The 11,338-nt window shown below is 45.0% G+C and overlaps 1 long non-coding RNA gene across 1 annotated transcript; it reads left to right on the top strand.

Moving 5' to 3' along the window:
• The first annotated feature begins 6,029 nt into the window (after positions 1 to 6,029).
• LOC145398952 (uncharacterized) lies at positions 6,030 to 7,490 on the top strand. Its single transcript, XR_013897220.1, has 2 exons — positions 6,030 to 6,161; positions 7,021 to 7,490. It is a non-coding gene; the product is annotated as an uncharacterized LOC145398952 (long non-coding RNA).
• The last annotated feature ends 3,848 nt before the right edge of the window (positions 7,491 to 11,338 follow it).

Here is an 11,338-nt window from a genome sequence, read left to right as displayed (position 1 = left end):
TTACAAAAACAACACAGCTAAAATGAAGGGATTATAGGTGGTACGCACGTATGGTGAGGAAGGAAAACTGCTGAAAGCCCTAAGTTTCTTTAATCGTTGTGAGGTAGTTAAACAAATAAATGGATGTTCCTGCGAGAAGCTTAAAATCAGTATTCCCGTTAAAGTCAGTGTGTGATGCCCCAACGGATGTTTTCTGTATATCCTACGGGTGTGGCCCAATAACTGTCTGGTGGTCTAGGGGTTAGAAGGCACCAATCAAAATGACGGTCATCCTTGCATATGGTATCCTAAACTTCCACAGGTGACCGTAAGTTTGTCGATGATGTAATTAAATAAAAAACTTGGAGGCAGGTCTACTACCCCTAAATAGACTGCAGTAGCGTAGCCTCCAGACCCGAAACCTCGAAGACGGTATAACAGGGTAATGAAGGATTTGCTGCCAAAGGATTAGCTGAAAACGTCCTGTCTATGAGACTATAAAAACAGTCAAAGCAAGGAAAAATTGAGCGAAAATACTAAAGAATATATTTAGAATGTGGGGATGCTGCGGTGGTGCTTGCAAACTGTGAATGAGACTGCAAAAAGGGCTTAGGGTGTTACGAATGTTATCAGCGGCAAGGTCAGAGAGTATACGTTGAAAAGAGTAAAAAGACAGTTGCTACGAGAACCTGACTCACAAGACGATGCTTTGGTGAATGGAGAAAGACTTGAGTTCGTGGAAGAATTTAATTATCTTAGAGCAGTGGCAGAAAGGAGAGGGGAGTCTGAATAGGAAGTGGCGTAGAGTGGCATAAGGAAGAATGGTGGCTAGGGTTATGGAGGTACTGATACGGAACAGAAAGCCATGTCGAGGCAATGGCTCTGTCCCACTGGCGTTGTAAGGTGAATTGAAGTGAAGTAATCTCAAAGGACTGAAAACTGAAAAAGTGAAATAATCTATGACCCATTTTACTGTACACTCTGATGCACCCTTCTCTCCTGCCTGAGATTTTGTTCTTTTTTACTGGATCTTGCCCACTTCATTTGTAACAGTGGAATGACGGTTAAGGTGGTGGTGAACATAACAATATTCCTCTTCCCTTAGCCTTCAGTGTGGCACACCAGTCGTGGAGGTAATACCCACAGCATACCACAGTGACGATGGTGGGTATCAGTGCCCGGTGATGGCCTGCGGGATCTCTTCTGTGTGGATAGCTGTCTGAGCCTCAGTAACTGGTTTTCTTGCCCATGTCAAGAACTGGATAGACAAAACAGAAAATTGCCGCAAGAATGTCTATCAATCATTCAACCATTTTTGCCCCATCTGGGGCTAGGCTACTCTGCCATTAAGGCAAGCGTGACAAGCTTCACTCGTCCCTGGGTGGCTTTATGTGAGCAATAAACCCCAACCACCCGTCGGGTGAAACAATTACGGCTCCATCCGATCGAGGCGCCTTAACTCACGAGACCACCAGACGTCCATATGGATATACTGTATGGTTACCACCCAATGTGATAAATGGCTTCCTGGATTACAAGTAGCCACATGGCTTGTCATTCAGTTATAGGGTCACATGAAGGGTGCATTGCATCGAATGACTGGATTGTGGGTGTCCTCGCTTGCAATTCATCAATAGAAAAGCCGCTAAACACACACACACACACACACACACACACACACACACACACACACACACACACACACACACACACACACACACAGACGATTCTCTCTCTCTCTCTCTCTCTCTCTCTCTCTCTCTTATCAATAGGTAATGTTATGCGAGAAGTAAAAACTGGGTTGCATTTTAAGTAAATGAAGTGTGTGAAGTGTGTGCATGCTCGCGATGTCTGTACTTGTCCTTGTGTATGGATATCCATCTACTTATCTAAGTGTGTGTGTGTGTGTGTGTGTGTGTGTGTGTGTGTGTGTGTGTGTGTGTGTGTGTGTGTGTGTGTGTGTGTGTGTGTGTGTGTGTGTGTGTGTGTGTGTGTGTGTGTGTGTGTGTGTGTGTGTGTGTGTGTGTGTGTGATACAATTTCATAAAGTATAGTAATAATGAAACACTCGGCTCAGGCTAATATGAGTGCCACTGCAGCTTCCCTCTCACGGGTCTTCTCATTTTATGGCAGCCTGCCTTATGAAAGCCCTCACTCTGTTATTAACTCCCCACAGCAGGTTAGGTATCTGCCTCGGTCTGTTTGTCTCTGTCAGTGTAATGACAAAGGTAATGGATGGAATTGCGCCATATTTAGATTAATAACAGAGGATCACTAACGGAACACGTAATTAAACTTTGGGTAAAAAAAAAAAAGATTACACAGTCAAAAGCGGGAATGATGTTGTCTTGGTGGAGGTATGCGCTCTCTGATGTGCTCCTGTTATTGTTTTTCCACTCGACTGCTCGCTGTGGATGGGCAGGGGACGGCTTGTTTCATGAGGACATTTAGAGTGAAAGATGGCAGTATGTCCTTTCAAATGCTTGTATATGTCTGCACGCGTCTAGCACCCGTCTAGCAGCAAACTCTTATCCCATTTCTGTCCAACTCTCTAATGCAAGAATTAACCGTTACTCCCAGTCGTTCATTTATGCAACAGGTCAACTCTGGAACTGTCTCCCTCTGTCTGTATTTCCTGCTTCCTATGATCTCCAGTCTTTCAAATGGAGTGTGTCCAGGCATCTCGAAATGATCGAATCTTAAATTTGGCTCTCTATTGTATTTTGTTTTTCTCTTGGAAGGAACAGTTTTGCGGGCCCGTTGCCTTTGGTTCCTTCTTCTTCACTTAAAAAAAAAAAAAAAAAAAAACGCTGTAGGTTCTGATGATGACATAATACGTCCGTATTCCCGTCGGCTATGGAAGCTCCTTAATACCTTTACCTGAGCGATTTCGTTTGTTTATTACTCTCCTCTTGTGTGTTACATAAATCCTTCCAATGTCGTCTTACTCCGCATAAACAGCGGACAAAGGGGTATTGACTAGATGTATCCAAAAATGAACCGCTAAGTTAAAGGTGTTAGGGAGCATCCAAACTGACGAGAATACGAGCCATAAAGAGACACAACCATAGCCATTACAACACTTCGACTTTCACAAAGATGACTGATTTTGATTAATCCCCGGGTTAGACCTCATCAGATCATATAGCCCTGCTAGGGTTACAGGAGAGCGCTACCCCTCCCAGCACAGCAGCCACCTGGCGGGTCGCGAACTCGCAACCTCACGATTACGAGCCCGACACCCTACCACCGAGCTACCGCGCTTCCCATTTTCACAAAGATCACTTCCTAAAGACACCCCTTCCCTACTCGTGCTTCGTCAGCATGGGGAAAGGTTTAAATATGACTATTATTCTCCCTTCGAGAAGGTCTGGTCCTGCAGTGGACTTAGCATGGAGTGATACAGACGCAGATACAAAATGTAACGTCAGTTCACTTTAAACCACTTTAATTAACGACGCTACACCAGACCTAGTTAGAGGACAAAAACTGAAAGAACGAAAGAGAAGCACGTGTGTGTGTGTGCGCGCGCACACACACACACACACACACACACACACACACACACACACACACACACACACACACACACACACACACAAAGGAAAGTTCATAGTCAAGCATAAACGGGCCTACATGAAAACGTGAGCATGGTGAAAGAAATCAGTGCAAAGAACAACAGAATTCTTCATACACATGTTAAAGACGTACCGTACTGCTGCATAGTATTATTCCTTGTGTAAAATCTTTTCAGAGCCTCTCTCTCTCTCTCTCTCTCTCTCTCTCTCTCTCTCTCTCTCTCTCTCTCCCCACCTTTCAGCCTTTACCTTCCTGCCTGCCCCTCTCTCTCTCCCTCTCTTCCTCTCCTCCTTCCCTGCCTCTGCCTCTCCTCTTTCCTTCTCCTTCACTTCCTTGCCCTCTCCCTATCTCTCCCTCCGTCTTTTACCTCATGCCTTCGTACCTTGCTACTTGCCTGCTTGTCTCTCTCATGACTTCTAACCTCCTTGCCTGTCTCCCTGCCTGCCTACCTACCTGCCTAACTTCCTCCCCGCCTTCCTTTCTGCCTGCCTGCACGCCTGTCTGCCTACTGAAGCAAAGTTCTGTACCTCCACTCAACTCCCGGGAGGACAAGAATTTTTGCCAAGCGACAATATTAAAAGAGGATTATTGCAACTTCCCAGTATTTTACATCTCTCACACTTTCACTATTGCTCTCACTATTGTTCTTCATTTTTACCTTGGTTCTTACTAATATTAATCTATCCATCTATCTGTCTGTGTGCCTATCTATCTCATCTGTTTATCTATCTATCTAATTCTACATATATCTATCCAGTTATTCATCCACCCAACTATCTATGTACCTGTGTATCGATCTTCCAATCTAACTCATCATTCTTTTTAACTACTCGTAATCTACAAGTCTAAATGTACCTTTTTTCCCCATGTTAATCCTAGGTGTTTCATTTTCATTTTCCCATAACAATTATTTCTATCAATCTCAAACTAACATTCTCAGTCCAGATGTATGTTACCCTCAAGGTCAGCTTTCTCTTCACTCGGATGGAACTTGGGAAAACGTAATCAAGTCTTTCACACCTGCTTCCGCTGCACCTCCAATTGTCCCCATTCTCTCATCCCTCAAAAACACCTCATATTGCCTTTACATTCTCTCCAAAACTCACCCTTCCCACTCACTCTCACTCCCCATCATCCATCACCCCATTTCCCCATCACACCACCCATCATTCCACTCCCACATCCCAGCCTCACTCATCACCCCAATCCCCCATACCATCACTTCCCTCCCTCCTCACCATAAATCAGTCTCCAGTCCCCCATCACCTCTCCTTACTTCCCTCCCTCCCATTCCTACACCATCCATCAACCCCTTCCTCTTCCATTACCATCCCTCACTCACCTTCCTCTCACTCCCTACACTTCCACCCCCTCCTCATAGCCACCCGTCTCACTCCCTAGCCCACCAGTACCCACTTCCCCTCATCCTCATTACCACCCCTACCCCTCCCAACCCCTCTCCCTCACCGCCATCATCCTCTCACATCCCTCCCACCATCCTCCCCATCTCCCAGCACCTCACATATGACTCCATCCACTCTTCTTGCCTTCCTTTGCTCTTTGATTGCATTCCCGGCCTCCTCATCAAATTCCGCTCTCTCACTCTTATTCTCAGATCCTTCTCCTCTCGCTGTACCAACACAATAGTCCTCTTTCATCATCCACTTTCACACTTCCTCATTCTTCCCTGTCACCATTAATTTAGTCTTTCCAAAGCTTGTAGTCTCTCCCTCATGGTATTAAAAGTGGGCAAAAGTGTAATCATGTCAGTAACTTTCTATGGTCATATATGAATCACCTGCAATTATTAGAAGTGATCAGCCTACAGCCAACATATATCATCAGAGGCTTCACAAAAATTATCATAAAAACTGAAGGAGGGGGGGGGTTCCAATCCTCTGCACTATGCATTACCAAATAGTTTAATGATAAAACCCTAAGTCCCCCATCTCCTACTTGACAACCTACACCACACACCACATGGTATTATTCTTATTGTACCCATCCATATCACTATTATTTATTTTATCTGAATACATTATTTTATTTCATCTTGTATGGGTTCAGGATTTGATCAGATCTCTTTCTTCTCCCCATCCTTCTCCCCTCACCATCCTTCTATCCTCCCTGTCCCTCTCATCTTGCTCCTCTCTCTCTCACTTTCTGCGTCCTGCCTCATCCCGCTCATTCTGTGTGTCATTCCCCCTTCTCAGCCTGCCTAAGTCCTGCCTCACTCCAGTCACCCTGCCAGTATGTTCTGCCTCATCCCTCTCACCCCGTTTGTGTGCCCTGCCCCACCCCTCTCACCCTGCCTGTACATCCTGCCTCACCCATTTCATCTTGCCCTGTGTCCCTCTCTCTATCACTATCCCTGTGTGTCCTACCTAATCCCTCTCACCCTGCCTGCCTCACCTCTCTCACCATGCCTGCCTCACTCCTCTCACCCTGCCTGCATTCCCCCAGAGTGCGTGACCGTGGTGAGATGGTGGTGGTGCCCGGCAGCCCCGTGCCTGGCTGCGTCACCGTGTACACCTGCAATCAGCCACATCTGCGTCTCCTCTCACACTACCACACCTACCTGTGCCCTCACTACGGCACTAAGAGGTCAGTATTAAAGTGGCCAGGACTGGGTATAAGTGGCCAGGTCTGGACATAAGTGGCCAGGTCTGGAAAAACGTCGCCAGGTCTGGGTTTAAGTGGCCAGATCTGGGTATAAGTGGCCTGATCTGAGTATAAACATAAGTGGTCAGGTCTCGGAAAAAGCGAACAGTTGCATTAAAAGAACTATTTAGCAGGAAAACCACATGACATATTGAGGTTCCTCGTCACTGTCCAATCTATCAGTAATACGGCTGCCTAAATTGTACAAGCTCCTGCTAAATAAGGAAGAGTACAGCCTTCACGGATATCAACGTGTATTCCACAATTATTTCCTTGAATATTCGCATCAGAGGTACAGAGATTAGGATAATGACGTTGCTGGTGGTGATGACGGCTGGCGGGTGGGTATACAAAGGTGACAATGTCTGGTTTCTGGGAAGCATAGATTAGGTGATGGGGCCTTGGATATTAACCTGCCTGCCCCCACGCCCACTTCACGTCATTAGAGCCAGGTGGTAGGAATAGAGGTGGGGAATTTTTAGCGATATGGGTCAAGGTTGTGATTAATTGCTGCTGCGGTGTGTGTGTGTGTGTGTGTGTGTGTGTGTGTGTTAATAGGCTGGGATGAAGTGATAGTGTTCGAATGAGATGAGGGTGTTGGTGATTCTCTCTCTCTCTCTCTCTCTCTGTCTCACACACACACACACACACACACACACTATGTTGGAGATTCTGAAGTACAAATACTGAATGGAACGACACCTCAAACAGATTAGGAGAGAGAGAGAGAGAGAGAATGCTCCACCAGTCCACCATATTCTTGACTCAATGCTCCTCTAACTGCTCCTTTCCCTGCCCACAGCTACATACCCATGATCGCCACGCCACGCTCCCTCTCTGCCCCGGAGCTGCCCAAGTCTTGCTGCGGCCCACCACCCTACGTCAAGCAGTAAACAAACAAAAACAACAACAACAACAGTGACGCCTACACAAACAAAAACAGCAACAACAGTAAGAGTGACGCCGTAATTGCACTGCTCTCCGCCTGTTCGCCTTTCCCCCACGTTCACGCTCCCACAGAACGTAACCCAGAAAAGTCACCATTTGGTCTTGTCGAAACTTAGAGACATTGTAAAAGGAATTTTTGACTGCGTGTACACTGACCCTCCGTGTTATATAAGAAATCTATGCAAACACCATTACACTGGGTTTGTTTTCATCTGAGAGAAGTGGGCCATTCCTGCAACTTCAATACTATACTCCTTTTGCTTTAACTTGGCCTAGAACTGCTCGCTCACTATTCTGAATTTTGAGTTATAACAACAGATTCACACCAAGACATGATGCTAGTCACGGGGAAGTGCTATGGAAATATTGTAGAGCCACTGCACCGTCCTTTTCCGCCACTGATCAACGTGAAATAAACTGCAAGACGACGAAAATCTGGGCCAAGTTAGTGTAAAGACGTGGTATTCCTTGAAATTCGACGGGGTTTAGTTATGGGGTAGGAATGAATCTCCTTGGTTACTTGTCAAATCAACTCTCCCGCTTGGCTACACCTGGTCATCAACTGAGCTGAAACTTATGGATTTTTGTCAGATTAAAAGAAAAAAAAAATTAACTAAACCAGACTCCATTGTGATACCTAATAATCAATGTATTTATTATCGTTTGTTTGAAATTTCCAGGCAAACACCACTCCCTCCACCTCTTGCTCCTAAACAGCTGACACTGCTGATTTGTATTACCTGGTGGCCCTACTAAAAACTCACGTGGCAGTATCTACGTGTTGGGTGGGTGGCTCAGTCGGCTGGTGTGGGCGTGGGTGTTGCAGTGGGAGTGGGAAATGAATAAATGATGCAGGGTAGATACTGATAACAATGAGGACGTAGGTGTGGCAGTGGGAGTGGGAAATGAATAAATGATGCAGGGTAGATAGCAAGAAATGAATGAATGTTGCAGGGTAGATAGTAGGAAATGAAGAAAATGAATGAATGATGCAGGGTAGACAGTAGGAAATGAACGAATGATGCAGGGTAGATGGCAGGAAATGAATGAATGATGCAGGGTAGATAGAAGAAAATGAATGAATGATGCGGGGTAGACAGTAGGAAATGAATGAATGATGCAGGGTAGACAGTAGGAAATGAATGAATGATGCAGGGTAGATGGCAGGAAATAAATGAACGAAGCAGGGTGGATAGAAGAAAATGAATGAATGATGCGGGGTAGACAGTAGGAAATGAATGAATGATGCAGGGTAGACAGTAGGAAATGAACGAATGATGCAGGGTAGATGGCAGGAAATGAATGAATGATGCAGGGTAGACAGTAGGAAATGAATGAATGATGCAGGGTAGATGGCAGGAAATAAATGAACGAAGCAGGGTGGATAGAAGGAAATGAATGAATGATGCAGGGTAGATAGAAGGAAATAAATGAACGATGCAGGGTAGATAGAAGGAAATGAATGAATGATGCAGGGTAGATAGAAGGAAATGAATGAATGATGCACGGCCGATACAAATAGCACTGACACAGCCGTCCCCTCAACATGAGTAATTGCCCAGTGGAGTGAAAAGTGGAACGTTATATATCGAATGAACAACCCTGTATTTGGTCTTTGTCAGTCTCTATCATGGCTCAGTATGCAAAGGGGGGGTAGCTCAGCTTTGCCAAGGATGAATACATGTGCTATAGCTAACTTACACACACACACACACACACACACACACACACACACAAGGCAAAATCAATACCAAACACTACTGCCAGAACCATATGTGATATCAAAGAATCTATTTATTTACCAGCTAACTTAACTAGATACGGTAGAAAACCCCTTTCATCATTATTATGTCTTTTTCGCTTTATTCTCGCAGACAAGAGTGATTTTACAGTTTAGAGGAGATTCGTTGAAGTGGAGAGGTTCAGTACTGTTCATTTTTCCCTTTTCATAACAAAGAGTCTCGCCTGGGCTGAATAAAATCGTCTTGAGGTAAGAAGAATTAATTTCAAAAAGATATCAGTGCACAGAAACGTTTGCTATAAAAATCCGTATATAAAGAGGACTGGCTTGTGAATGGAAGAAACTACAATACATAAGCTACAGGGTCAATACTGTGAGAGGTATACTTGTGACCAGTCCGTGTATACACATCTGAGGCTCCATATCTAATGAAGTCAGATTACAGCTCTTGTGAAGGTCTTAATACGGAATAGATGCATGAGTAAACAGACTGAAAGAGGAGTGTATAGGAGTGTTTGAAGGTGTATCAGTGTCCAAAAAGTATGGGTGTCATTGGAAAGGCATGAATATTAAAAATCACGGGCGAGGGGAGTGGAAATGGGTTTGTTAAATATTGTATGTGGGTTTCGTAGACTGGATAGAAAAAGGGATGTACAGATTCGTAAAAGATGTGAAGTAAGAAAGTGACGGATATTTCACCCAGGGACGGAAGTTTCACCCACTTGCGAAAATTTCACTGAGTCGGAAATTTCACTCAAACAAAGGGGACTTTCACCCCCAGATACGGAAATTCCACCCACAAGGCCGGAAATTTCATCCTGAGACGGAAATTTCACCCAAAAAGGAGGAAAGTTTCACCCACAGGGACGGAACTTCCATCTAGAGACGGAAATTTCAACTACAAAGACGGAAATAGGAATGTGATATTATAGCAAACGATCATTTATTACTCCCACTGTTTCTGTTATTGAATAAAAGTGACTACATCTCACAGGTGTTTCTTATATCCTAATTAACTATTTACCTCAGCAATTACGTAAAGCTTCGTCACATTTCCTCGACAGTTTGGAGTACGATGGTCTTTAAATATATGATGTTCAGTATCAGGCGACCTATTCACCCTTATGTCTCCAGAAAACAATCCATCCTGTCACTGAAAAATAAAATAGTCTAATCCTATAAGCTTCCTACTCCACACTCACAAGCAAACCCTCCACCTCACCATCAAACCCCACCACCTTACGTGTCCACCCCACTGCCTATGTCAATCTTTCCATCTCTCCATCTAGCTTCCCGATCTAAACCCACTATCTAACCTCCCCATCCAACCACACTCTCTGATCCTAACACCACCCTATTTCACCCAAAAGCCAACACGTCCACCCCAATCTCCAACACCAGGATCCCACTATTCACCCTACAGTTTCAAGCAACCCCTCCAACTGACCATCTAACCTCATCGGCCCTCCTATCCACCCCCACTACAGTAACTAGAGCCTTATCATTCCAATCCACTACACTTTGAACTATCCACTCGATTTATCTTACTATCCCGCCCCATCATCACTACTCAGCCTCAGAACATCACTATTAAGCCTCGCCAATTCCTATTTATACCTCCATCATGCAACTCCATCATTCACTCCATCAACAAACTCCATCGTACACTTCGTCACCCCCACCATCAATTTCACCAATCTCATATTCATCTAAAACTCTCCATCTCACCATCAACCTCCGCCATCCACTCAATCCATTTCCACATCATCAACAACACTCCACTACCCACTTCTTCACTCTTAGCGCCAACATCAATCTCCACCATCAGTCTTCCCCATCCACTCACTCACCTTCATCACCTCCACTCCACAATCCACTCACTCGCCTTCATCACCTTCACTCCACCATCCACTTACTTGCCTCCACCGAGTTAACTTGTGTTCGTCCTTTGCACTCCCCTCTATCCAGCTTAATTAGACTATACAACCAGCCCAGGCACCCTAACACACCTACTCAACGCAGCCCCCCCTGCCCCCCCCTCTCTCTCTCTCACACACACACACACACACACACACACACACACACACACACACAATCCATGATAACTGTTATTCACCTTTACAAAACCAACTTACGCACTTTAAAAACACCTTTTGTGTTCACCACTACATAACCTTATTCACCCTACCCACAAACCACTACACACCCTACACAAACACCACTACATAACCTACCCACAAACCACTACACACCCTACCCAAACACCACTACATACCCTACCCACATACCACAACACACCCTACCCATATACCACTACACATACACACACACACACACACACACACACACACACACACACACACACACACACAAGCACCACTACACCCTTCCCACACACCTTACATCATACTCACCACTACTCACCCTACCC

This window comes from Coenobita brevimanus, chromosome 47, assembly GCF_032717465.1.
Source record: "Coenobita brevimanus isolate Jiangsu-jjx chromosome 47, ASM3271746v2, whole genome shotgun sequence".
Lineage (NCBI taxonomy): Eukaryota > Metazoa > Arthropoda > Malacostraca > Decapoda > Coenobitidae > Coenobita > Coenobita brevimanus.
This window is presented reverse-complemented; position numbering and strand designations above follow the sequence as displayed.